This window comes from Hyla sarda, chromosome 3 (genome assembly GCF_029499605.1).
Source record: "Hyla sarda isolate aHylSar1 chromosome 3, aHylSar1.hap1, whole genome shotgun sequence".
Lineage (NCBI taxonomy): Eukaryota > Metazoa > Chordata > Amphibia > Anura > Hylidae > Hyla > Hyla sarda.
Window position 1 is genome coordinate 235,409,622 of NC_079191.1, and position 23,524 is coordinate 235,433,145.

Sequence of the window (23,524 nt, forward strand, 5' to 3'; positions counted from 1 at the left end):
TGATAAGTTATATTCCACTACAGTATTCTTTTCACCTTCTGTTCGTTAAAGGGTAACTCTCATTAAAAATACATTTTTGGTTAAAAAAAGAAAGTTTTCTATGTTTTTATTTGTGCTTAAAAAAGCTCGAGAGCACATTTTCCCCTCCATCTTATACACAGACTTTGGACCGAGGTCCAAACACAGCAAGTGCAGCCTGGAGTGCACTTCTCCTCTCACACTTAACTGCCATATGCTGCTGGTTGGACCCCACCCCTCAGCACTCCAGGCTGCACTTCTTGTGTTTGGGCTTCGGTCCTAAGTCTGTGTATAAGATGGGGAAAATGGGCTCTGGAGCTTTTTAAGCACAAATAAAACATAGAAAAACTTTTTTTAACCAAAGTATATTAGAAATCTTTTTTATTTACCATAAGGAGTGCAATAGCAAAAATTTGTTTTAATGAGAGTGCCCATTTAACAGAATAGACAAAAAGAATAGACATGTCTCTTCTTTCTGTGGACTCAGGAATTGGGATTTCCGCATTGGAAATTCCATTGTGTGAACATAGCCTTATACCTCTCCTTCCTTCTGAATCCACTTCTGACTTTGGCTCAAAAACTGTAGTGGCAGTTTTTTTTTTTTTTTTAATCTCCAGAAAAAAACCTTGGTGGAAACCTAGCCTAATTGAGTTTTTTTTGCTTTCGTTTACATAGGCTTCCCAATAGGCTACAACATCTGTACAAAATCACTAAACAAAAGTGAGTAAAATACATCAGTTGCAAATATCTCTCTCTCCTGTCCTAATAAAAAGCCAAGACTGTATAGCTCATTGAAGGTTTCCTAGACTCTAAGGCTAGGTTCAGACTACGGAATCTCCGGGCAGAAAATTTCCACCCCGGAGTGCTGCCAGTGCTGACTGAATCAGTAGGCGCTAGGACCGCGCAGACACTGCAATCTCCAATAGACTGCAATGTGTTCCGCACGGATTTCCGCCTGAAGAAAGAGCAACCCCTTTCTTCAGGCGGAAATTTCCAAGCGGATTTTCCGTTCACAAATTCCGCTTCACAAATTCCGAAGTGTGAATTTGGGAACGGAAACCCATTCACTACACTATACATTTTAGCAAGCGGAATTTCCGCCTGCAAATTCAAAGCGGAATTGCAGGCGGAAATTCCGTAGTCTGAACCTAGCCTAACAGGTACTAGCAGACTTCTGCGGTTATTTGTAGTTTGTGGATCATTTTGGAGTCACTTGCCAGAGTGTCATTGTTAGTGATTTAATGGTAGTGGGAGTTATTTGTACTCATCTTTAATAAAAAGTCTATCAAAACGTATTAGTTCTCTTGTTTAATGCTGTCAGAATGCACTAAATGTCAAAACACCTTCCATTGCCCAGTATTCTAGACAAGTATGCACACAAAAAGTATTTAGCAGAAGTTGTCATACAAAAAACATTGGCTGCTTTTGCTGTTGTGATTTACTCCCCTGCCAGGATAGGCTTATTGAGGCATACTCTCTATATTGTCCATGTTGTCTTGGAAATGAAAATATGTAAGGCAATATAAAAAAAATATTTACAGTGAAGCTAGAAGTAACCAACATTCATACATATTAACCTCATGAGTACTGTATACCTTACATAGGTGCAGTCAAAAACATGGAAATTAGAAAAACATTTGAATTGGGATAAGCTACATTACCAGACTAAGGCCATGTTCACAAGGCGGGATTTCCGCAATTTTGCACAAATACAATTTGGAAAAATTTCTCCAAACACTGAAATTTAGGCATCATTGAGTTCAATGGGATTTCGCTCGCAATTGAGCAACATTTTTATTTTTTTTTAATTCTTTAAATTTTGTGGAAATTCTGCTCTGTGAAAGGGACAGCGGAATCCCATTGAAATAAATTGGCAGTCAATTTTTTAGAAATTCCACCGTGTAAACATAGCCTTAGGCTAGGTTCACACTGTGGAATTTCTGGGTACAATTTCTGCTGTAGATCGAGCCGGCGGCACTAGGACCGCTCGGTCTACATTGCCGTCCCCATAGATGGCAATGCATTTCTGAGCAGATCTCTCAAAAGATCCACCCAGAAGTGCATTGCAGTCTATGGGGGCAGGAATGCAGTCTGTTCGGTCCTAGCGCCGCCGGCTCGATCTCCGGCAGAAATTCTGCCCAGAAATTCTGTAGTGTGAACCTAGCCTAAGGATCGTTCACACTACTTTATTCTACTGTGTGAACCCATTGGTTTTAATGGGTATTTCATGGACCCATTCACACTGTGTTAGTTCAGCGACAGAGAACATGTTCATTCGTTTGGCGGAATTACATGCATACTGCATTGCTATCAATGGTGAAGGTGCAGGTCCGCACAAAGGATTTCGGTGGCGGCTGCCAGAATTCTCGATCAGAATTCCATGAGAAGAGCTTCCTTAGTGTTAACATACCCTAAGGCCATGGGAAAAAGTGACGCTATTTCTTAAAAAATAAGTCATACAAACCCTGTAAACTAAGGGCTGCATTTACACAAAAACTGTAGTAAAATAGGTACTAAAAACAGCAGTATTTTTTTTTTTTTATCATCTAATGTGTTTTATTAAGGTCTATGGAAAAGTCAGTGTACACATTTTATGAAGTAATTCTAACATTGGAATTATCGCTATATTTTGAAACAGCGGGTGCACTGATGGTCGCTTTTTCTGTAGACTGACACTTTTTATACCTATTTTACTCCTGCTTTTGTGTTTTAATTTCATACCAGTGTGTACCCAGCAAGATTTTCGGTGGATTTCTATTGGAGAATTTGTGGGGGGAAAAACACTAGAAAAAAATACTGATTTAAAATCACATTGCATTTGTTTGTTTGTTTGTTATTCCTACCGTTGAAGTCTATAGGGGAAAAACAAGGTTTCTGAAAAAACGCTAACTCCTCAACATGCTGCAAATAAAAAAAAAACTAAATATGAGCCTAAAAATGTCACAAAAAGTTGAAAAAAATTGGCAAAAGAAAAAACATCATGTTTCATACTTTCCTATTGACACACAGCTTACATCTTACCACTGCGTTTTGCAATCCACCCCCACACTTCCCCCTCAAAAATAAATAAAAAAATACAGCAATTATAGCTTTGTTGGGGCATAAAAAAAGCCAAGTTAAATCCCAGCCTTAGGCTAAGTTTCCACCCAACAAAAAAATGCCCACTCATTTTTCACTCCCAATATTCTTTTTTTCCCACCAAAAAATAGTAGGCTTTAGTCTTAGGGTTCATTCACAATGACGTCTAACTCCTTTAAGTCATGCCAGTAAATCAGTTCAAGCCTTTTGCAAACGGTTGTAAATGGATATCATCAATGTAAATGGAATAGTTTTACAATCCCTTGTCATCCGTTTACACCTGTTTGGGTTCTAATAATTTTTTTTGACAGGAAAAAAGACGATGCATGCATTATTTTTTTTCCGGTCAAAAAAAAAAAAAAACAGAAGAGAAACGGATATAATAAATTTAACATTGAAGTTGATGGGAAATGGATGAGCCTTTAATGTTATTTGTTTGCATCCCTTTTTTCATCCCCCGCGATCTCCTGCATGGGGTCCTGGCTGTCGGCTGGAAGGGAGCATGCCGACCCCCGCAGGAAGCCGCGGCCGGCACACCCCCTCTATGTATCTCTATGGGGTGCATCAAAAATACCCCATCTGCCAAGCAATGAGCCTTTACTTGGTTGCTGACTGATCCTTGACCTCTTACACAATGTTGGCCTGTTTAGTTGATAATCGCCTGTGTAACAGGTCCCTTTCAACTGCAGCATGTCTTCCTACTTTTCTACACATACGCCTTAAAGTGGCACACAAAATGCACACAGGTGTTAGCGTAGAGCACTGTGGTCAGACAGAAAGGAAATTCGGTGATTGTCACAAATCACTGATCAATTCAGGTCAGCGATTCACAGCAATTCTGGGCTGATCGGGTCTCTGTTGACCTTATAGCCCGGAAAATAGGGATGATCAGGGCTGTCAAAGACAGCCCCGATCATCTTAAAGGTTAGAAGCGAGGTGGCAGGGGTGCCACCTCCTCCTATCCCCTGCGTTTGGCCAGTCAGGAGTGACCGGCAAGTCGTAGGGCAGGGGTGAAAGATGGCGTCGATGTGCAGGGGCCGTGGATGTGGCAGGGACCGCCGGTGCCAGTTACCTGGGTTCACGTGGGGACCAGGGACCGGCGGCTGACTGGAGGCGGCAGGCAAGTGGAGGCAGCGGCGGCGGTGTCCCAGATGCAGCAGTGAAGATTGCCGTAAAGTGATCTTCACTGCTGCTTCTAGGAGTTTCAAAACTACAACCTTTGGCTGTCTGGGCATGCTGGGAGTTGTAGTTTTGCAACATCTGGAGGGCCACAGTTTGGAGACTACTGTCCTTCCAGATGTTGCAAAACTGCAACTCTCAGCATGCCCAGACAGTCCAGGCATGCTGGGAGTTGTAGTTCTTCAGTAGTGGCCCTTCAGACTACACAGTGGTCTCCAAATTGTTCTCCTCCAGTTGTTGCATAACTACAACTCCCAACTTGCCCTTCGGCTGTCTGGGCATGCTGGGGGTTGTAGTATTGCAAAAACTGGAGGCACACTGGTCGATACCATTGTCTGTTTCCTAACTCAGTGTTTCCCAACCCGTGTGCCTCCTGCTGTTACAAAACTATAACTCCCAGCATGCACTGACAGACCATGCATGCAGGGAGTTGTAGTTTTGCAACAGCTGGAGGCACTTGGTTTGGGAAACACTGAGTTAGGAAACAGACAATGGTGTGGAAACACTATGGTAGTCTGTTACCTAACTCAGTGTTTCCCAATCCCAACCACTGTGCCTCTAGCTGTTGCATAACTACAACTCCCAGCATGCACGGTCTGTCAGTGCATGCTGGGAGTTGTAGTTTTGCCCCTTCCCCACCCCTTCCCCCACATGAATGTGCAGGGTACAATCACACAGGCAGGGGTTTACAGCAAGTTTCCTGCTTCAAGTTTGAGATGCGGCAAATTTTCCGCTGCAGCGGGAACCTCACTGTAAACCCCCGCCCGTGTGAATGTACCCTAAAAACACTACACTACACTAACTCTAAATAAAGAGTAAAACACTACATATACACTACACCCTTACACTGTCAACCCCCCCCCCCCCCCCCAATACAAATTAAAAACATCTTGTACGTCAGTTTTTCCAAAACAGAGCCTCCAGCTATTCCAAAATAACAACTCCCAGTATTGCCGAACAACCATTGACTGTCCAGGCATGTTGGGAGTTTTGCAACAGCTGGAGGCACCCTGTTTGGGGGAAACTGACATACAGTATTTTTGGTGGAGGAGGCAAGTGAAATGCTTGCATCAGGGCACACCCCTATGAAAATCCCTAATTTAGACCTCAAATGCGCATGGCGCTCTCTCACTTCAGAGCCCTGTCGTATTTCAAGGCAAAAGTTTAGGGCCACACATGGGGTATCTCCGTACTCGGGAGAAATTACGCTACTAATTTTGGTGGGCTTTTTCTCCTTTTACCCCTTATGAAAGGTAAAGTTAATGTCTACACCAGCATGTTAGTGTGAAAATGTTTTCTTTTTTACACTAACATGCTGGTGTTGCCCCATACTTTTCATTTTCATAAGAGATAAAAGGAAATAGACCCACAACATTTGTAACACAATTTCTCCCAAGTACAGAAATACCACATATGTAGGCATTCTGCGGGTGCACAAGGCTCAGGAGTTAGAGCGCACTATGTACATTTGAGGCCGAAACTGGTGATTTGCACAGGGGTGGCTGCTGGTTACAGCTGTTCTGACATAAACGCAAAAAAAACAAAAAAAAACACATGTGACCCAATTTTGAAAACTACACCCCACACGGAACATAACAAGGGGTAAAGTGAACCTTAACACCCCACAGGGGACTGACATATTTTTTAAACTGTGGTCCGTGAAAATAAAAATTTTTATTTTTCATTTGCACAGCCCACTGTTACAAAGATCTGTCAAACGCCAGTGGGGTGTAAATGCTCACTGCACCCCTTGTTGCGTTCCTTGAGGGGTTAAGTTTCCCAAATAGTGTGCATGTGTGGTGTTTTTCGCTGTTCTGGCACCATGGGGGCTTCCTAAATGTGACATGCCCACCCAAAATCATTTCAGCAAAATTTGCTTTCCAAAAGCCCAATGTCGCTACTTCCCTTCTGAGCATTGTAGTGCACCCGCAGATCACTTTACATCCACATATGATAAATTTCCTTACTTGAGAGAAATGGGGTTTCAAATTTTGGGGGACATTTTCACCTATTACCTCTCGTGAAAATGAAAAATTTGAGGTAACATCCAACTTTATTGAAAAGTCGTCAAACACCTGTGGGGTGTTAAGGCTCACTGTACCACTTGTTACGTTCCTTGAGGAGCATAGTTTCCCAAATAGTATACCATGGGAGGTGTTTTTTTGCTGTTCTGGCACCATAGGGGCTTCCTAAATGCGACATACCCCCCAAAAACCATTTCGGCAATATTCACTCTCCAAAATCCCATTGTCGCTCCTCTTCTAAGCCCTCTAGTGCGCCCATAAAGCACTTTACATCCACATATGAGGTATTTCCTTACTCGAGAGCAATTGGGTTAAATATTTTGGGGGACTTTTTCTCCTTTTACCCCTTGTAAAAAAAAATAAGGGTCTACAAGAACATGTTAGTGTAAAAAATTAAAATTTAGAATTTTCGCCTACACTTTGTTGATATTCCTGTGAAACACCTAAAGGGTTAACAAACTCTCTGAATGTCATTTTGAATACGTTGAGGGGTGCAGTTTTCATAACTGGCTCCATTATGGGGTATTTCTAACATTAAGACCCTCAAATTTACTTCAGAACTGAATTGGTACCTGAAAAATTTACATTTTGAAATTAACTTGAAAAATTGGAAAATTGCTGCTATAATTTGAAGCCCTTTGATGTCTTCAAAAAGTATAAACATGTCAACTTTATGATGCCAACATAAAGTAGACGTATTGTATATGTGAATCAATATATAATTTATTTGGTATGTCTATTTTCCTTTCAAGCAGAGAGCTTCAAAGTTATAAAAGTTTTCATGTTTTTCATGAAATTTTCAAATTTTTCACCAAGAAATGATGCAAGTATCGAAGAAAATTTACCACTATACATAAAGTAGAATATGTTACGAAAAAACTGTCTCATAATCAAATTCATAGATACAAGCATCCCAGAGTTATTAAAGCTTAAAATGACAGTGGTCAGAATTGCAAAAAATGCTCCCGTCCTTCGGGTCAAAATGGGCACAGTCCCCAAGGGGTTAAGAGCTGACTGCTTCCTATCCTTCTTTGCTCCTGGCAAGTGTCAATATCACAAGATAATAAATGTTATTCATTTGATCAGTCCGTGGTTTTAATGTTATAATGCTGATCCGTGTATATTACAAAGTTTATTTGCATGCATTACTGGTTTGTAGCATAAAAGTGTGAAATGATAGCTAAGCTCTAAACGTGATCCTTCATGGTTGTTAAAGTGAGTGTGTCTCCTAAGTTTGTTTTTACTGATTAGAGCCCGAAACTAAAACATGTTCTGTTTCTATTTGTTTTTTGTTTGTTTGTTTGCTTGTTTGTTTTTCATTTTAGTATACTGTACTATTATGTGGGCAGCCATCTTGCCTTTACAGCATTTAGTGATATGCTTTATGGCAAGCCCCACACAAAGACACAGTGAACATATCCAGACACTGTTATTTTTATCGGACAGGTTTATAAACATGCTCTGTGACCTCTGTTACCTGTGCATTCTACAGGGGAGGGGGAGGCTGAGCTTCTTTTGTGTCTATCAATTTTGTCTCTATCTACAGGTGTCGCCCATTCTGTACTGATCACTTCCCAACAGTCACAGAACAGGAAGTCTCAGCTTAGTTTTAGGCTTGGTGGTGAAAATAAAGACTTCCAAATTTCAGGATTATCTTATAATATAGATAGAAAAATAAAAATTAGAAAAAGCATCACCAACAATTCTTAAAAATATATTTAACAATATTTTAAGAAATGATAAGAAATTCTTTTTAAATGTAATAGTATGTGATGAATAGAGTTTTTCTACAAGGGTTCAGCATCTTTTGAGAAACTTCATGTTATGATATGTCATACTGACATCAGAGTTATTATTCTGTGGGTTCTAGGACCATACCTTCAATGATACTAATGTCGTTAAAGGAAAATGGTCATCCTATTCACCCACACTAAACGCAATACACAGGGTTATAGTGTGGGTGAACAGGAGACCGATGAAGGGTCTATACATACCTGCAAAGTCGAGATCTGTCCCTCTGAAGATCGGCTTCCATCTTCCCGGGAGGCGGGCCCATTGGCTCTATTTGAATATTCATTGTCGCGGGTCATGTGAGAACTCAGTCTGCGCAGCAATCACGTGACCCTCAAAATTTTCAAATTGAGCTGGCGGGCCCACCGCCAGTGCGCAATTTAGGGAACATGGAAGCGGATCTTTGGAGGGACAGATCTCAACTTTGCAGGTACGTATAGCAGTCAGTGACCCCCCATCGATCTCCTGTTCACCCACACTATAACCCAGTGTATTGGGTTTAGTGTGGGTGAACAGGATGACAGCTTTCCTTCAAGCATTACTATGTGCCCCTTATGATATAAGTCCCCCACCCCCCAACCCTTTTGAAAGGTAAAGTTAATTGTTTATAAGACCACTATCCAAGGAGAGTCATCCACTTTTGCTGAAGGGGCGCAGTACTTCAGGAAGGTCCCACACCTGGTCCTTTATGAGTCAGATTTACTGGCAAAGGCCTCATGCAGTTCTTTACTACATAACATAATGCAGTTGAGGTTTTCCTCTTTTATTTTGTGTCTGCCTAGTGTTCTCTATCATTTAGCAAAGGCGGATGGACACTAGTTGCCATCATTCTCCAAAGTACCTTGCAAGGACATCACAATAACTTGAGTTATTGGAACATTTACATTATTGTACAATATTTTAAAATATGTACTGTAGTTCCTTTTTTTTTTTTTTAGCCAACTTCATTCTAGCCCACTTTGTTTTGCTTCTCCTGAGTAGCGCTGTATTTTCCTGTAGCAATATTTGTAAAAGGCTTGGTTTAGGAGGCCACACAAGTTGGAACTATCCAACTAGTTGACCACAGATGGCAAAATAACAGATCTTTTCAATTCCTCTTTTAAGTAAATAGCTTTACACTAAAGCTCCATATTTGTAGTCTTCACTTATTTATTAGTACATTTTTACTCTATTGGGCTATGTTCACACACTGGGTTTTTTCTGTTGTTTCCTGTAGCCATAAAAAAAAAACCCACAAAAAAATGCAGTTTTTGTTAAAAGCTACTAATTAGTTTTAAAAAAATCTGCCATGTTTTACCAGTTTACAGAACAGGCTAATTAATTTAACAGCTGTATAAAATATATTCTACTTTTTTATCTTCATGTGTGCCAATTTTCCATTGACAACAATGGGACACAATATTATACAGTGTGTATTTACCCCCTTGGACGTTTTTACATTTTATCATGGTATATCACAGATTCACATTTATTTTATTAGGATTTCATGTAATTGACCAACACAAAATAGTCCATCATTTGGGAGTGGGAGAAATATTACATGGATTTCAAAATTATTATAAATAAAAATCTGTGTTGAGCTAATATGTATTCACCTTTTTACTGCAAATCCTTAAAGGGGTACTCCGCCCCTAAACATGTTATCCTCTATCCCATCGGCCAGACCCCTTGCGATCAGATATGGTATACCCTATGCTTTTTGATAGGGGATAACATGTTTAGGGGCCGAGTACCCTTTTAACAAAGATCTTGTGCAACCAACTGCCTTCACAAATCGCATTTCAAGTCACATAAATAGGGTCCACCTGTCTGCAATTTAATCTTTGTACAATACAAATGTTCTGTAAAGGCCTCAGAGCTTGTTAAAGAGCATTACTGAACATATGGCAACATCTTATCATATCATATAAGATGTTTATTGGCAGAGTACCCCTTTAATGTCCTAAAATGGCAAGTCAAAACTCAGACCCGAATGCAATTGTAATTCTATAGCAAGACTTGAAAATTGTTGTTCATAGGCAGTCTCCATCCAATCTGACTGCAAACATTTCCATCTCTAGCTGTGCAAAACTGGTAGAGACATACACCAAAAGACTTTTAGCTGTAATTTCAGTGATAGGTGGTTCTACCAAGTTTTGACTTAAAGGGGTACTCCAGTGGAAAAAATATTTTCAAATCAACTGGTGCCAGAATGTTATACAGATTTGTAAGTTACTTCTATTTAAAATCTTAATTCGTCCAGTACTTAGCCACTGCTGTATACAACAGAAGAAGTTGTGTAGTTCTTTCCAGTCTGACCATGGGTTAAATGTCTATTTGAATTCCTGTTTGTAACAATAGCAAAATAGGCAAAAAGTCCAAGGGGGTGAATACTAATGCAAGGCACTGTAAAAAGATTTGTAACCTTTTTTTTTAACCTACATATGCAATTTTATACGTGTTAGATGGCTATAGACTGTATGTAAACATGGCTTAATCAGATTTACTAACAAATCCATAAAAATAAACTACTTCTTATGAATTTGTTATTGTTATACAGTATTTCTGTCAGTATCCTGAGTACATATTATTGTCTTGATGTCAATGGGCTTATTGACTCATCAACACAACATGGCCATTTTCACATGCACTGGAACATTTCTGCTGTAGAAATACAATAAAATATTATGAAAGAAATTTTGTAAAATATTCATTGTATTGTAAAACATCACGTATAAATTTTAATATAGCTCCCAGCATTCCTGCTCAATAATATATCTTAGGCTGTGTTCATGCATTGCAGTTTCATTGAAGTAATGTCGCTGTACTGCAGCAGTTGTATTATGCAACAGTACTGCAATGAAAATGCAATGCAGCTGCAACATGTGAACCAGCCTAATGCAAGGTATTTGTATAATAGACAATTTGAATGCTCAAAAGCTTTCATTTAAATTGGACTTTTATTGTTATTGATAGTTACACCTAGCTTTGGGCTGTGTTTACACATTGTGGCTAATTAGCAGTACCGCGACTAATTAATGCATGAGTTTTTGCTGTGTTTTACCACAAATTGGCAAAATGTTTGTAAAAAAAAGATATTACAGTGATTTGCATAATCAAATAAAATGCATAATTTTCATTGCGATTTTGGCCATTAGGGGCAAAAGCGCATGCAGTTATAATTTGCGGTACTGCAGGTAGTGTTTGGGATCTACTGTTAATTGCCAAACAGCACCTAGTCTTACATCTTAAAATAATGGCAAGTCCAGGAGCAACCTGCAATTATTGGTAAATATCAAGTGGTACCCATTCCCGCTAATGATGTGTAACATAGTTAATAAGGTTGAAAAAAAACCAGAGTCCATCAAGTTCAACCTATATCCCTAATGAGTCCCTACTGAGTTGATCCAGAGAAAGGCAAAAAAAAAACTCATACTAGAGGTAAAAATTCCTTCCCGACTCCAAATATGGCAGTCAGAATAAATCCCTGGATCAAAGTTCTGTCCCAATAAATCTAGTATACATAACCAGCAATGTTATTACTCTCCAAAAAGTTCACCATGACCACCTCCTCTGGCAGAGAGTTCCATAGTCTAACTGCTTTTACAGTAAAGAACCCCTGTCTGTGCTGGTGTAGAAACCTTCTTTCTTCAAGAGGTAGAGGATGCCCCCTTGTTATAGATACAGTCTTGGGCATAAATAGGTCATGGGAGAGATCTCTGTATGGCCCCCTGATATATGCATGCATAGTTATGAGGCCACCCCTAAGCCTTCTTTTTTCTAAACTAAATAACCCTAATTCTGAAAATCTTTCTGGGTACTGTTGTCCTCCCATTCCCCGTATTACTCTGGTTGCCCATCTTTGAACCCTCTCCAGCTCCACTATATCTTTCTTGTACACTGGTGCCCAGTACTGTACACAGTATTCTATGTGTGGTCTGACTAGTGATTTGTACAGCGGTAGAATTATTTCTTTGTCATGGGCATCTATGCCCCTATTGATGCACCCCATGATTGTATTTGCCTTGGCAGCAGCTGCCCAACACTGGTCACTACAGCTAAATTTACTGTTAACTAAGACTCCCAAGTCCTTTTCCACGTCAGTCGTCCCAAGTGTTCTCCCATTTAATACATAATCCCAGCCCGGATTTTTCTTGTGCATTACCTTACATTTATCAGTGTTGAACCTCATGTGCCGCTTCCCTGCCCAAACCTCCAACCTATCCAGATCCATTTGTAACAGTGCACTGTCCTCTATAGTGTTTACCGCTTTACAGAGTTTAGTATCATCTGCAAAGATTTCTACTTTACTATTCAACCCCTGTACAAGGTCATTAATGAATATATTAAATTGAATAGGACCCAAGACTGACCCCTGTGGTACCCCACTAGTAACAGTCACCCAATCAGAATAAATACCATTAATAACCTCTGTTTCCTATCACTGAGCCAGTGACTTACCCACTTACACACATTCTCCCCCATCCCAATCCTTCTCCTTTTATGCATCAATCTTTTATGTGGTGCCATATCAAATGCTTTGAAAAAATGCAGATATACGACATCCTGCGATTCCCCCTGGTCCAGTCTGGAGCTCACCACCTCATAAGTGCTCTCTGATGACACGTGTCTCGGGAAACACCCAGTTTAGAAGAGGTTTGCTATGGGGATTTGCTTCTTAACCGGGCGGTTTCCGAGACACGTGTCATCAGAGAGCACTTAGACAGAAAAGAACAACCTTAACTTCAGAAGCTCTTAAGTACTGAAAGGATTAAGATTTTTTAATAGAAGTAATTTACAAATCTGTTTAACTTTCTGGAGCCAGTTGATATATAAAAAAAAGTTTTTTTCCTGGATAACCCCTTTAAACTAACAGGCCTATAATTCCCTGGGTCACCTTTTGACCCCTTTTTAAATATTGGCACAACATTTGCCATGCGCCAGTCCTGGGGAACAGTCCCTGTCACTATAGAGTCCCTGAGTCCCTTTGTAACACTAAGTTAAAAGGTAAATAAATAAAAAAAACATGTATTCTTAATCTAGATCAATTGTACATGGCTAAAAATAAGCAAAGGCATTTTCTTACTTTCATAGAAATAGCCTTCAGATACTCTGCAGGCTGTGTTCACATGGTGTGGTTTTCCATGTTTTTTGATGATATTTTTCTTATAATTTTGTCATGATTGTAGTGAAAGCACCAACATTTTTTACGATTTAGTATTACTATTTGCAATTTACTATTACTATTGACTATTGCTATTTGCTGATCACAACAAAATAGTGGGGGAAAAATGCATTAAAATGTGGAAACAATACTCTGTGTGAATATTTTTCAAATGTCATTTCCTATAAAAAAAAATGTCAACATAATCAGGCCTCCAATGAGCATAACATAGCTGTAATAATATGAATAAACTAAAATCACAATAGGATCTATCAACAGCTGTCACGCCCCCTCCCATAGACTTGCATTGAGGGGCGGGGGTGTGATGTCACACGGGGGCGGAGTCGTGGTGTCACGATCTTCTGTCCCGGTGGTCGAGATGGACTCAGCCTGAGGACCTCCAGCGGTTCCGGAAGCCGCTGCAGGTGGGTGCTGCATGGTAGATCCAGGGGGTCCCCAGCAGCGGGACCCCGGCGATCTGACATCTTATCCCTTATCCTTTGGATAGGGGATAAAATGTCTAGGAGCGGAGTACCCCTTTAATTATCCCTTCAATTGCACCAGATTTCTTTCAGAAATGTCCTCAACTGCAAATCATATCCACAAATCTGAATGGCTTGTTTATTAGGATTATTAGGACAGTCACAAAATGTCTTAAACAAATCTGCTGCCATCTACTTAGCAACTTCTCAACCAGGAGTAAGAGCTCCAAAGCAAATGGATTATGGTGGTTTTGGAACTGAGGCAGACAGGTAAGCAATGCTTTATGCTTCTGCAGCATTTATATATTTTTTGCCTTATGTCAAAGTACTCCTTTAGGGTATGGTCACACGTAGCGTATACGCTGCATATTTCACACTGCAGGAAATGCATCGGGCAGTGGCAAATACACTGCATATGTTGCTACAGGCAGACACACAGGGCTACTCCACCGCACACAACGTATACGCTACATGTGACCCTACCTTAAAGGAGTATTCTGACATAAGGTAAAAAAATATATAAATGCTGCAGAAGCATATAGCATTGCTTACCTGTCTGCCTCGGTTCTGAAACCACCAATAATCCTTTTGCTCTGGAGCTCTTAATTCTGGTTAAGAAGTTGCTCAGAACTACAATTCTCAGAATGCATTGCTTTCCCTCAGCCCTTCATAACAGCCCCCCCCAGCCTACCTACTCCCCTCCCACAATAATAATACCAGTTTTCCCACCCAGAGTTGATGTGGAGGACATCACATTTCACAGCAAGCTATCACACAGTCAGTGAGGTTGCAGCAGTTGCTGTATTCAGTCCCTGCCTGCTTCCTTGTCTATGGCATTGTTTATAACAATGCAGAATGCTGTAAACATACCTTCCCTATTTATTCCCTAAATCTCCCAATAAAGATATATGTGTATATGACAGGGAGGTGGTGACATAGGCTGTAGGGGCTGATCAGAGGTGACATCACTCAGTGGGTAGGGCTCCCTGTCACCCATTCACCCTGTGATCACAGGGTTTCGATAGTTCCCATCGCAGCTGGAGGCCAAATTAGGTAATGTTGCACTTAGTTACCACTCACCATAACAAACGTGTAGGTCACAGTGTGTAGGGGTTAAAGACAGTTTTCTGATACCGGAACAAACCAAAACTGCTATACACAGAAAAGGTAGCTATTTTTTTTAAGGAGACACAGTGGTGAAAAAAAATAAAAAATACTATACATTTCTTGACAGATTAATGAATGATGTCTAGACAGTCTTTATAGACTGTCCACTCTATGTTTGGATTTACTATATATAAAAATTTTGCACCATTGGCATCACATTTTCAGTGAGCCACTCCCCTTGTTAGTTAGGGTGCAAAAGTGTCTAAAACACATTAAAAAATGTGATACAAATCACTTAAGCCAATTTTTTTGTACAACTTATTCCAGACTCCTGGCATATTTGTAATATGTAATTTGTTATATATTTGGCCCCTATGCCAATATGCTGGAAATCATTTTCTTGAGTATATCTAAAGGTGTTTCGACACTGGCTGTTACTAATTGTGCTAATTGTTGGGCAGCAACAGGACTTGCAACTTAAAATAATGGCAAATCCTAGTGCTACTCCACACATAGTGCTATTTCGCCTGCTCTAACAGTAGCACAAGTGGGGTGTTTCTCCCCTGTGAAGCTGTCATGTACAATTAAATTTAACAATTAAGGTACTTGTAATATCTGTCTTGGTTATGTTCAGACACGGCCATTGGATGTAGGTTGTGTCTGAACAGTTTGATGTTTCCTGGCTAGGTAATAGTTAAAGCTTTTATCCTTTGACCCAATGGCTTTGTGGGTGTGTCTAGATATCTACACCTCAGTCTAGGTTCTGAGCTGGTGATTGACATGCTGCTGTGAAGTGGTTAGTGCAACGCTCTTGGTCTTTTTGTGCTTTAATGCTACTATTTCTGCCTTAGTATGCACTGTATTTATCTTTGAGATGTTCTGGGTTTTTAGTCATGGTTATATAGCATGCTCATAGTAGATTTTTATCTGTGTTTGATTAGTTGTGTTTTAGGATTAGTATGTCCTTTCTGCTAAGTAGCTGTTCACACTGTGTGTTTTCTTTTATCCTGTTTCTGAGTTTTTTGTAACAAGACATCCCTCTTACCCTTCATGGGGACTCTGAAGAATAGATATTTAGTACAAGATATCTCCGTGCTCCATGCTGGACTCTGGGAGATTGAGTTTTAGTATCAAGACATTCCTATGTCTACTGGAGGTTTTCTGGGGGATTGAGTTTATTCCTGTTTGTTCCTGGAGTCTATTCTGACTCATCCCATTCTGATCTACTGTTTCCTGTGCTCTGTATGTTATAATTCCTGTTTGTTCATGGAGTCTATGCTGACTCATCCATTTCCCAGTCTTGTGTTCTGGACCTAATCTGTTTGTTAGTTATCTGTGTCCAGTGTGAGCAGTGTTCTAAATTTATATCCTGTTTGGTTGATCTGATCTTTGTAGTTTGTTAGTACATGCACTGATCATAGAGTTCATGATCACTAAATTAGTGCTTCCTCTGTGCTTTACCATTGGTCTATAGTGTCCTCTGTGCTTGCTTACTGATCTGTGTCCTCTAAATGTTATCTGTTTATGTCAGTTATCTGAGTCCAGTATTTATAGGGCTCTACATTCCTGTAATGTCTCTGGCTCGAGACCGACTGTGTATTATTATGTGTTTTTACACCACTGCACTTTAACGCCCAGTTGTCGATCCATCGGTTAGGATGGATGGGCAAGTAGGCAGGGAGAGTGTGTTTAGGGCTCACTCTCCCTGTCTCCCCCAGTTGGTCCTAACAGTACCCCTATAAAGGTTATCTCCACCCACACACAGGTGTTTCTTTACAAATAAAAAGAAGGGTGGGAAATTTGGGTGCTGCTGTTAGGACTAAGGGAAAACAAATTTACATTAGAATTAAAGCTTCCCTTTCGTCCTAACCAGCAGCACAAGTGGGGACTTAGCATGGAGAAAAGTCCTACATATAGGAGGGACTAAGAAAAAGTGGCACTAAGGATGGACTGCCCAAGGGCCACCATCTCTCCCTGCTTCAACTGAAGCCCGTAATGATTAGTAAATGTCATCTGTGTGCTCCAGGAAGTTGCAGCGCAAATCTGCTTGGAAGGAATTATTCTCTTCTGCATAGGAAGTGGAAACTGCTTGAGGGGAGTGAGCAGTTACAAAGGAAGGAGGAGTCAAATTCTGAGCTAGAAAAGCTTATCAGATTGCCTCCTTTATCCATCTGCTCAAAGATGGCTTAGAGGCTTTACAACCTTTATTTTCCCCCCAAAAAAAGGTGATGAGCAGTTTTCTCCATTTTCCTGAAAACATTGGCTCTTCATATAAAAATTTTAAAAACTCTGGAAATGTCCAAGGAGTGCAAAGCCTCTTCTTCTACTGAAGATGGAGATGGACACAAAATCGGTAAAGATATGACCTAGTTGGCATTTGAAATTGAGGGTACCTTAGTAATAAAGGTCGTAAGATATCTTCAGAAAAAGTATATAAGGTTCAAAGGCCAAGAGCGCCTATAATTCTCCAATCCTTTTGGCCAAAGTTATAGCCAGTAAGAACGTGACTTTAAAAGATAGAAACTTAAAGTCTACATTCTCTAAAGGCTCAAAGGGTAGAGAGCATACCCCCCTAAAAACAACAGATAGATCAAACTGCGGGATAGGTCTCTAGGTGTAAGTATTTCAGCTCCCTTAAGGAACCTCCTGATTATGGGGTCTTGAGATGGAGGTCTGCCTTAAGAGGCAGAAAGCAGTGTGGACTTTTAATGTAGACAGGCACAGACAATTGTCAAGACAATCTTTTAGAAACTGTAAAATTGCAGAAAGAGGAGGATCTGAGGCTATTACCTCTTTTGCAGCACACCAACGAAGAAAGTTTCAGTATATTCTGGAATAGGCTTTGTTGGTTGAGTCCGTTCTGGAGTGCACAACGGTTCTCAAGACCTCCGAAGAGAGCCCTCTAGCTTCTGATAGGGTCCTGTCAATCTCTAGGCTGTCAGACTGAGTCTCTAATTTAATTTAATGTATTTGTAGTTGGGCAAAAATGTAATAAATATTCCCCCTGTCCTGCCGGCTTCACAGAGGAGAAACACCACGCTCGTGCTGCTGGTTACGACGAAAGGGAAGCCACCGTTCTTGAGTGTTACAAGTATGTTGTCACTCTAAATGACCAGTTTCATCTGCGTGGTCACAGTGCCACAAAGGTACACAGATGACTTAGCACAGCAGTTAAATCTTACAATGAAATAATTACAGAAACAGTTAACTTGCAGCACTGTGGAAATCTTTATTGGACAGTCTCCAGCAGAAGTGCTGCTTCAGCCTAATGAGTGGTAGATAGTAATAAGGATTTATAGGGCTACTGACCATGGCCAACAGCTCAGAAAGAGCTTGGATTATTCCTTGTTAAGGTTGCCTGCTGTTGTTTTCTCCAGCAACCTCTATTCCATGCATTAAAAGCTCCTTTGTTCTAGCCAATTGATTTGACCAGAGGACTTTAGTGACTTGCGAGGTATCCTGCTGGCATTAAATGGCTTTATTAAGCTATAGAGCATGTACAGAGGCATTAGAGTTGTCTGAAGCTCTGGATAAACAGTAATAGAAAACACAGTTAGGAGCAGTTTTAATGTGGGTACAAGAACTCAAGCTATTTCATTACACTGGCAGTAACTTTGAAAACTGGAGAAAAGATATATAGCACATCCTAGTGCAGATCTTTTATTACATCTTAGTACAGCATTTATTGATGCTACCACAAAACTAAAAGATATTCTCAAAGTCATACATTTCTGAAGAATAAAAGCATTTTTTGTGTCATTCTTATTCTTAACATACCCATACACAATATCCTGTACTATCCAGTCTGGCTCTTGCTGTGAACAATTATTGTTCTTCTATACTTTTTAAGGTTAAAGTGGTGGTACCAACTTTCACAAAGACAAACTCTTTTCAGTATTGTGATCACCTGATACAGTCCTTGCTTCTACAATGCTGCCGTTCCTCTGCTATTGCCAGGGTGAGCTGCATCTAGATAAACAAATGTAGCATTACGTGTCCACAGTTGAAATAAATAGCCATCTTTGTAAAGCCTGGGTATGAAGTTGCTCTATTTGGCTGATAGAGGGGGCCCAGTCCAAGTGGTATTTTACTTGTGATATTGTTTTTAGAAGAAATATGTTCTTAAATCAACTGGTGCCAGAAAGTTAAACAGATTTGTAAATTAATTCTATTTAAAAATCTTAATCCTTCCAGTACTTATCAGCTGCTGTATGTTACACAGGAAGTTGTATTTTTTTTCTGGAATTCTTTTCAGTCTGACCACAGTGCTCTCTGCTGACACCTCTGTCCATGTTAGGAACTGTCCAGAGTAGGAGCATATCCCCATAGCAAACCTCTCTCTGGACAGTTCCTTATACGGACAAAGGTGTCAGCAGAGAGCACTGTGGTCAGACTGAAAAGAAATACAACAGTATTTACAACAGTATAATAAGTACTGGAAGGATTAAGATTTTAAAATAGAAGTAATTTACAAATCTGTTTAACTTTCTGGCACCAGTTGATTTGAAAAAAAAAATAGTTTTCCACCAGAGTACCCCTTTAATGATTTATTTATAACATGCATTAAAGGGGTTATCCAGTTAAGGACAAATGTATCCCCTATTCAAAGAATATGGAATAAGTGTCAGATCGCTGGGGGTCTGACCGATGGGACCCTCCGCAATCTCCTACATGGCACTCCGGCTCTCCTCATGTATGGAGCGGGGTAGTCACACACTCTACATTCATCTCTATGGGAGAGCCAAAAGGGCTGTACTCGTGCATCTACAGCTCTCCCATAGAGATGCATGGAGGGTGTGTGTCTACCACCGCATCACACGGTGGTCGACACAGCTCTGTGCATGGGAAGAGCCAGGATGCCAGTCAGGAGATTGCAGGGGTCCCAGTGGTCAGACCCCCTGAAATCTGATGCTTTTCCCCTATCCTTTGGAAATGGGATACATTTTACTAAACTTCGCTACTCCTCTAATGATGGCTCTCCAATACATCCAAAAGGAAGCCCTGTGGAGGGCGTTGGTATGGAAAAGTCTGACTTAGGTTGTACGGTTATATACTCCTTTATAGTGCGCCATGTTGTGGAAGAGACAGCTGTCCAGCCGAATCTCAAGACTCGGGGGATCGAGAAGGTGGAGATTCCTCAATATGTGTAACAAGTTAGCACTATATTAAAGGACAGTTTGTAGGTGTGTACTATTAACATTAATGCATGTTTTATTATATCAACAAAGGAGTGGTCAACTCTCAGTAACCCATGTCATGCCGCTGCTCCAAAGATAGTAAAATTAGGATATGCATCAAGAGAAGCATAGGTATACAACTATACAAGACACTAATCAGAAATTATGGATCAGGAAACAAGAAAGACATTTTAATGCTTGAGTTGAATCAAAAGAAAAGAAAGTTATAAATATAATCCACCCAGAAAAATTATTCAAATTGAGGTATTTCATTTGGAAGAGTTAACTTAGTGATAACTAAATAAAAATATCTAACTTCAGTACAGAGATTCACCTAGTAATCTTTTATACCCATTACTGTAACTACATCTGGAACATCGACTATATTTAGAAGAAAAAAAGTTTCTACAGCAGCAAAGAGGGAGGAATCTTGACTGTGAATTTTGAGGAAACTTGGCTTAGCCTAATTTGGATTTTCCCTTCCTTTGTAAGAATATTGTAGAAAAATAGATTGAATTAGACTGACATGTCATTTTTTTTACTTTAGTTTTTACGTTACTTACAAAGCTGGAGGATATAGACAATGTGAGCATGTCCTTATATCATGTGACATCATATGAACAACCTGCAGCTATGGAGGTATGCAAAAGCTTGAGAAGCCTGATGTATAAGGTTAAAGGGGTACTCCAAGACACTTATTCTGTGGATAGGGGATAAGTGTCTCATCGCAGTGGGGTCCGGCCGCTGAGACCCTGCCATCTCAATCTCCTGTATGGGGCTCAGTAACTTACCTGTCCTCAGCACACTCTGGCCCCCACCTTCTGAGATGAGAGGGAGTGATGGCCCAATCACCGGCTGAGACACTTATCCCCTATTCACAGGATAGGGGATATCTGACCTTATTTCCCAACAACACAATTAAAATGAAGTTTTTATTAACAAATCATATACATGAAGCAGGACAAAATAAAGTGTTTAAAATCAGTCTCCTTCTGTCAGTTTCTTCTACATACGTAACATACTGTATGTTTAGTATGTTAGATGAAGTATTAGAAATGTACCTGTCTTATTGTAGGTGGATTTCGTTACAAGATCAGCATAGCCGACAACTATGCAATATTATATATTAATTGGTGCTGGCAACTGTATATTTACTTAATTATAAATGTTTCAGCTCCTAATATGTAGTATATAACCTCTGGGTTATTTCTTGCACAGCAGGGATGTATACAAATGAAGCATATAATTCTCCTTTCCAATGTGTTAGTCATTTTAGTAAACCAATTGATTTAATTTGTAAGGCAGATTTTACGGGAATTCTGGTATGAAAACTCTGCTGCTAGTTAGTTCCCCAAGTGGAAAAATAAATGTTTCACATGTGGAGGGTATTTATTTCCTTTTCAATGCTTCTATTAAAGGATATGGACATTCTTCTTTTTTTTTTTTTTTTTTTTTTAATGAAAGCAAAATGAAGCAATCTCTTTAAAGTTTTAATTAAAAATGTCCTACTATTTAGCTGCTACTGAGAGAAAGATATCTGCTTCACTGGTGTCTCGCAGTGTTAGAGATAGCAGAGAGGGAGTTAGTTACACACCAGCACAGATAGTGGACAGGGGTAAGAGAATCTTAAATGGAATCACGCATAGGTGAGAGAGAGAGAGAGAGAGAGAGAGAGAGAGAGAGAGAGAGAGAGAGAGAGAGGGAGAGAGAGAGAGAGAGAGAGAGAGAGAGAGAGAGAGAGAGAGAGAGAGAGAGAGATGCAGATACAAAGATATAATGTAAACTGAGTACAAATAGAGTAACAAATAATGCTCATAAAGCACATTGTAGAGGCTTTAGATGCAAAACTAAGCCACATTTTTAATAATGACTTATGGAAAAAAAATTGTTCTATAATAAGTCAAAAGAGGTGTCCATAGTCTTTAACATTGCATCACCGTATCAATTTAAACATAAGATAACCTATTATAATACATTAATAATACCAATAATAATTAGTATATAACAAATAAAAAGGTTATCAGGAAATTCAAAATTGATGGCCTATAAACATGATAGGACATAAATATTAGATTGGTACAGGTAATACTATCAGCACCCCTGCCGAACAGATGTGTGAAAGGGCCACAGCACTTCAGCAACTTTACCATCAACAATTCTGAAACCAATTATACAATATACTATAGCTCCATCCCATTCAACCAGGGATGTAATGCACCCTGCAACCGTGACTAACCCCATATGGAAAGGAGGGCTTGTCCAGGGATCTGGGGCATGTGCATTGGATTTATGGATCCATGGATCCATCCAGCGCTCCATGGCATGGTTGTTCTTAGGATACACATGCAGTTGTAAAAGTACTCTACAACCCGACAGCTCTACATTCCGTTGCTGGAGAAGAGGCAGCTGGGACTTCCTGATCAGGCATTTTTAGTGTACCATGCTGTCTGCATTGGGAACTTAATGAAAAAGAGAGCACTTGGCCTGCAGGGGAGAGAGATGAGTGAGTTTGTTTTCTAACGATCTAACTACTATGCTGGCCTAACTACTATGCTGGCCTAACTACTTTTTGGGGTTACTAACTACTACATTTGGCCTAACTACAGTATGGGGCTAACTACTATATGGTCTGGCCTAACTACTATATGGAAGGGGCTAACTACTCTGTGGGTGACCTAATATATGGGGAGCTGACTACTACATGGCGGCCTAACTACAATGTGCTGGGGCTAGCTACTATGTGGGGTAGCTAAACTTCTATATCGGGTAGCCGGATAACTACACTATATGGGCAGCGTATCTTCGGTATTATATGGTCGGGGTTACTAAATAGGGTGTCTAATTACTGCATGGGGGTTAACCTGTATAAGGCGCTATCTGCTACATGGGGGCCTAGCTACTATATGCGGGGGTTAGCTACTACATGGAGTGGCTTAATATATAGGGGACTAACTACTACATGGGGAAGAACTACTATATGGGCAGCGTATCTACTATATGTGGGGGGCTAACTACTACATGGAGGCCAAAATCCTTAATGGGGGCTAACAACTACATGGGGCCTAACTTTTAAAAGGGGGGCTAACTACCACATATGGGGCTAAATACTAAATGGGCAGCTTAGCTACTACCTAAGGTGGTCTAATATATGATGAGCTTAATACTACATGGGGAAGCTAACTTCTATATGCGGCTAACTAATACATGGGGACCGAATTAATACTTGAGGGCCTAACTACTATATGGACAGCTTATCTTTTATATGGGGAGGCCTAATACATGGGGGCTATTATATGGGCTGGCCTAATATAGGAACATAAGTACTATATGGGGGCTAACTACTATATGTGGTGCTTATCTACTATATGGGGGCTAACTATTATATTGCCCTGTGGCCCATAAGACTCTAGTTATGCCCCTGCATCCAGGTGAATAGGATTAAGCTGTAATACCATGCACAGCTTCTACTAAAAGTACAGAGATGTGCCTGGTAAAGAGTAAGAGTTATGTGGCACTCCTGTCAAG

At 40.1% G+C, this 23,524-nt stretch overlaps 1 protein-coding gene across 4 annotated transcripts in view; it reads left to right on the plus strand.

The window, feature by feature from the left end:
* Positions 1-23,524, plus strand: part of SOBP (sine oculis binding protein homolog) — a 229,021-nt gene that overhangs the window by 14,918 nt on the left and 190,579 nt on the right. For 2 of the 4 annotated variants that reach the window (XM_056566247.1, XM_056566248.1), the window contains exon 2: positions 694-738. The exons of the other annotated variants lie outside the window; for them this stretch is intronic. The gene's annotated coding sequence lies outside the window, so the exon portion shown is untranslated. The remainder of the gene's footprint in view (positions 1-693; positions 739-23,524) is intronic. 4 annotated transcript variants of the gene reach the window in all.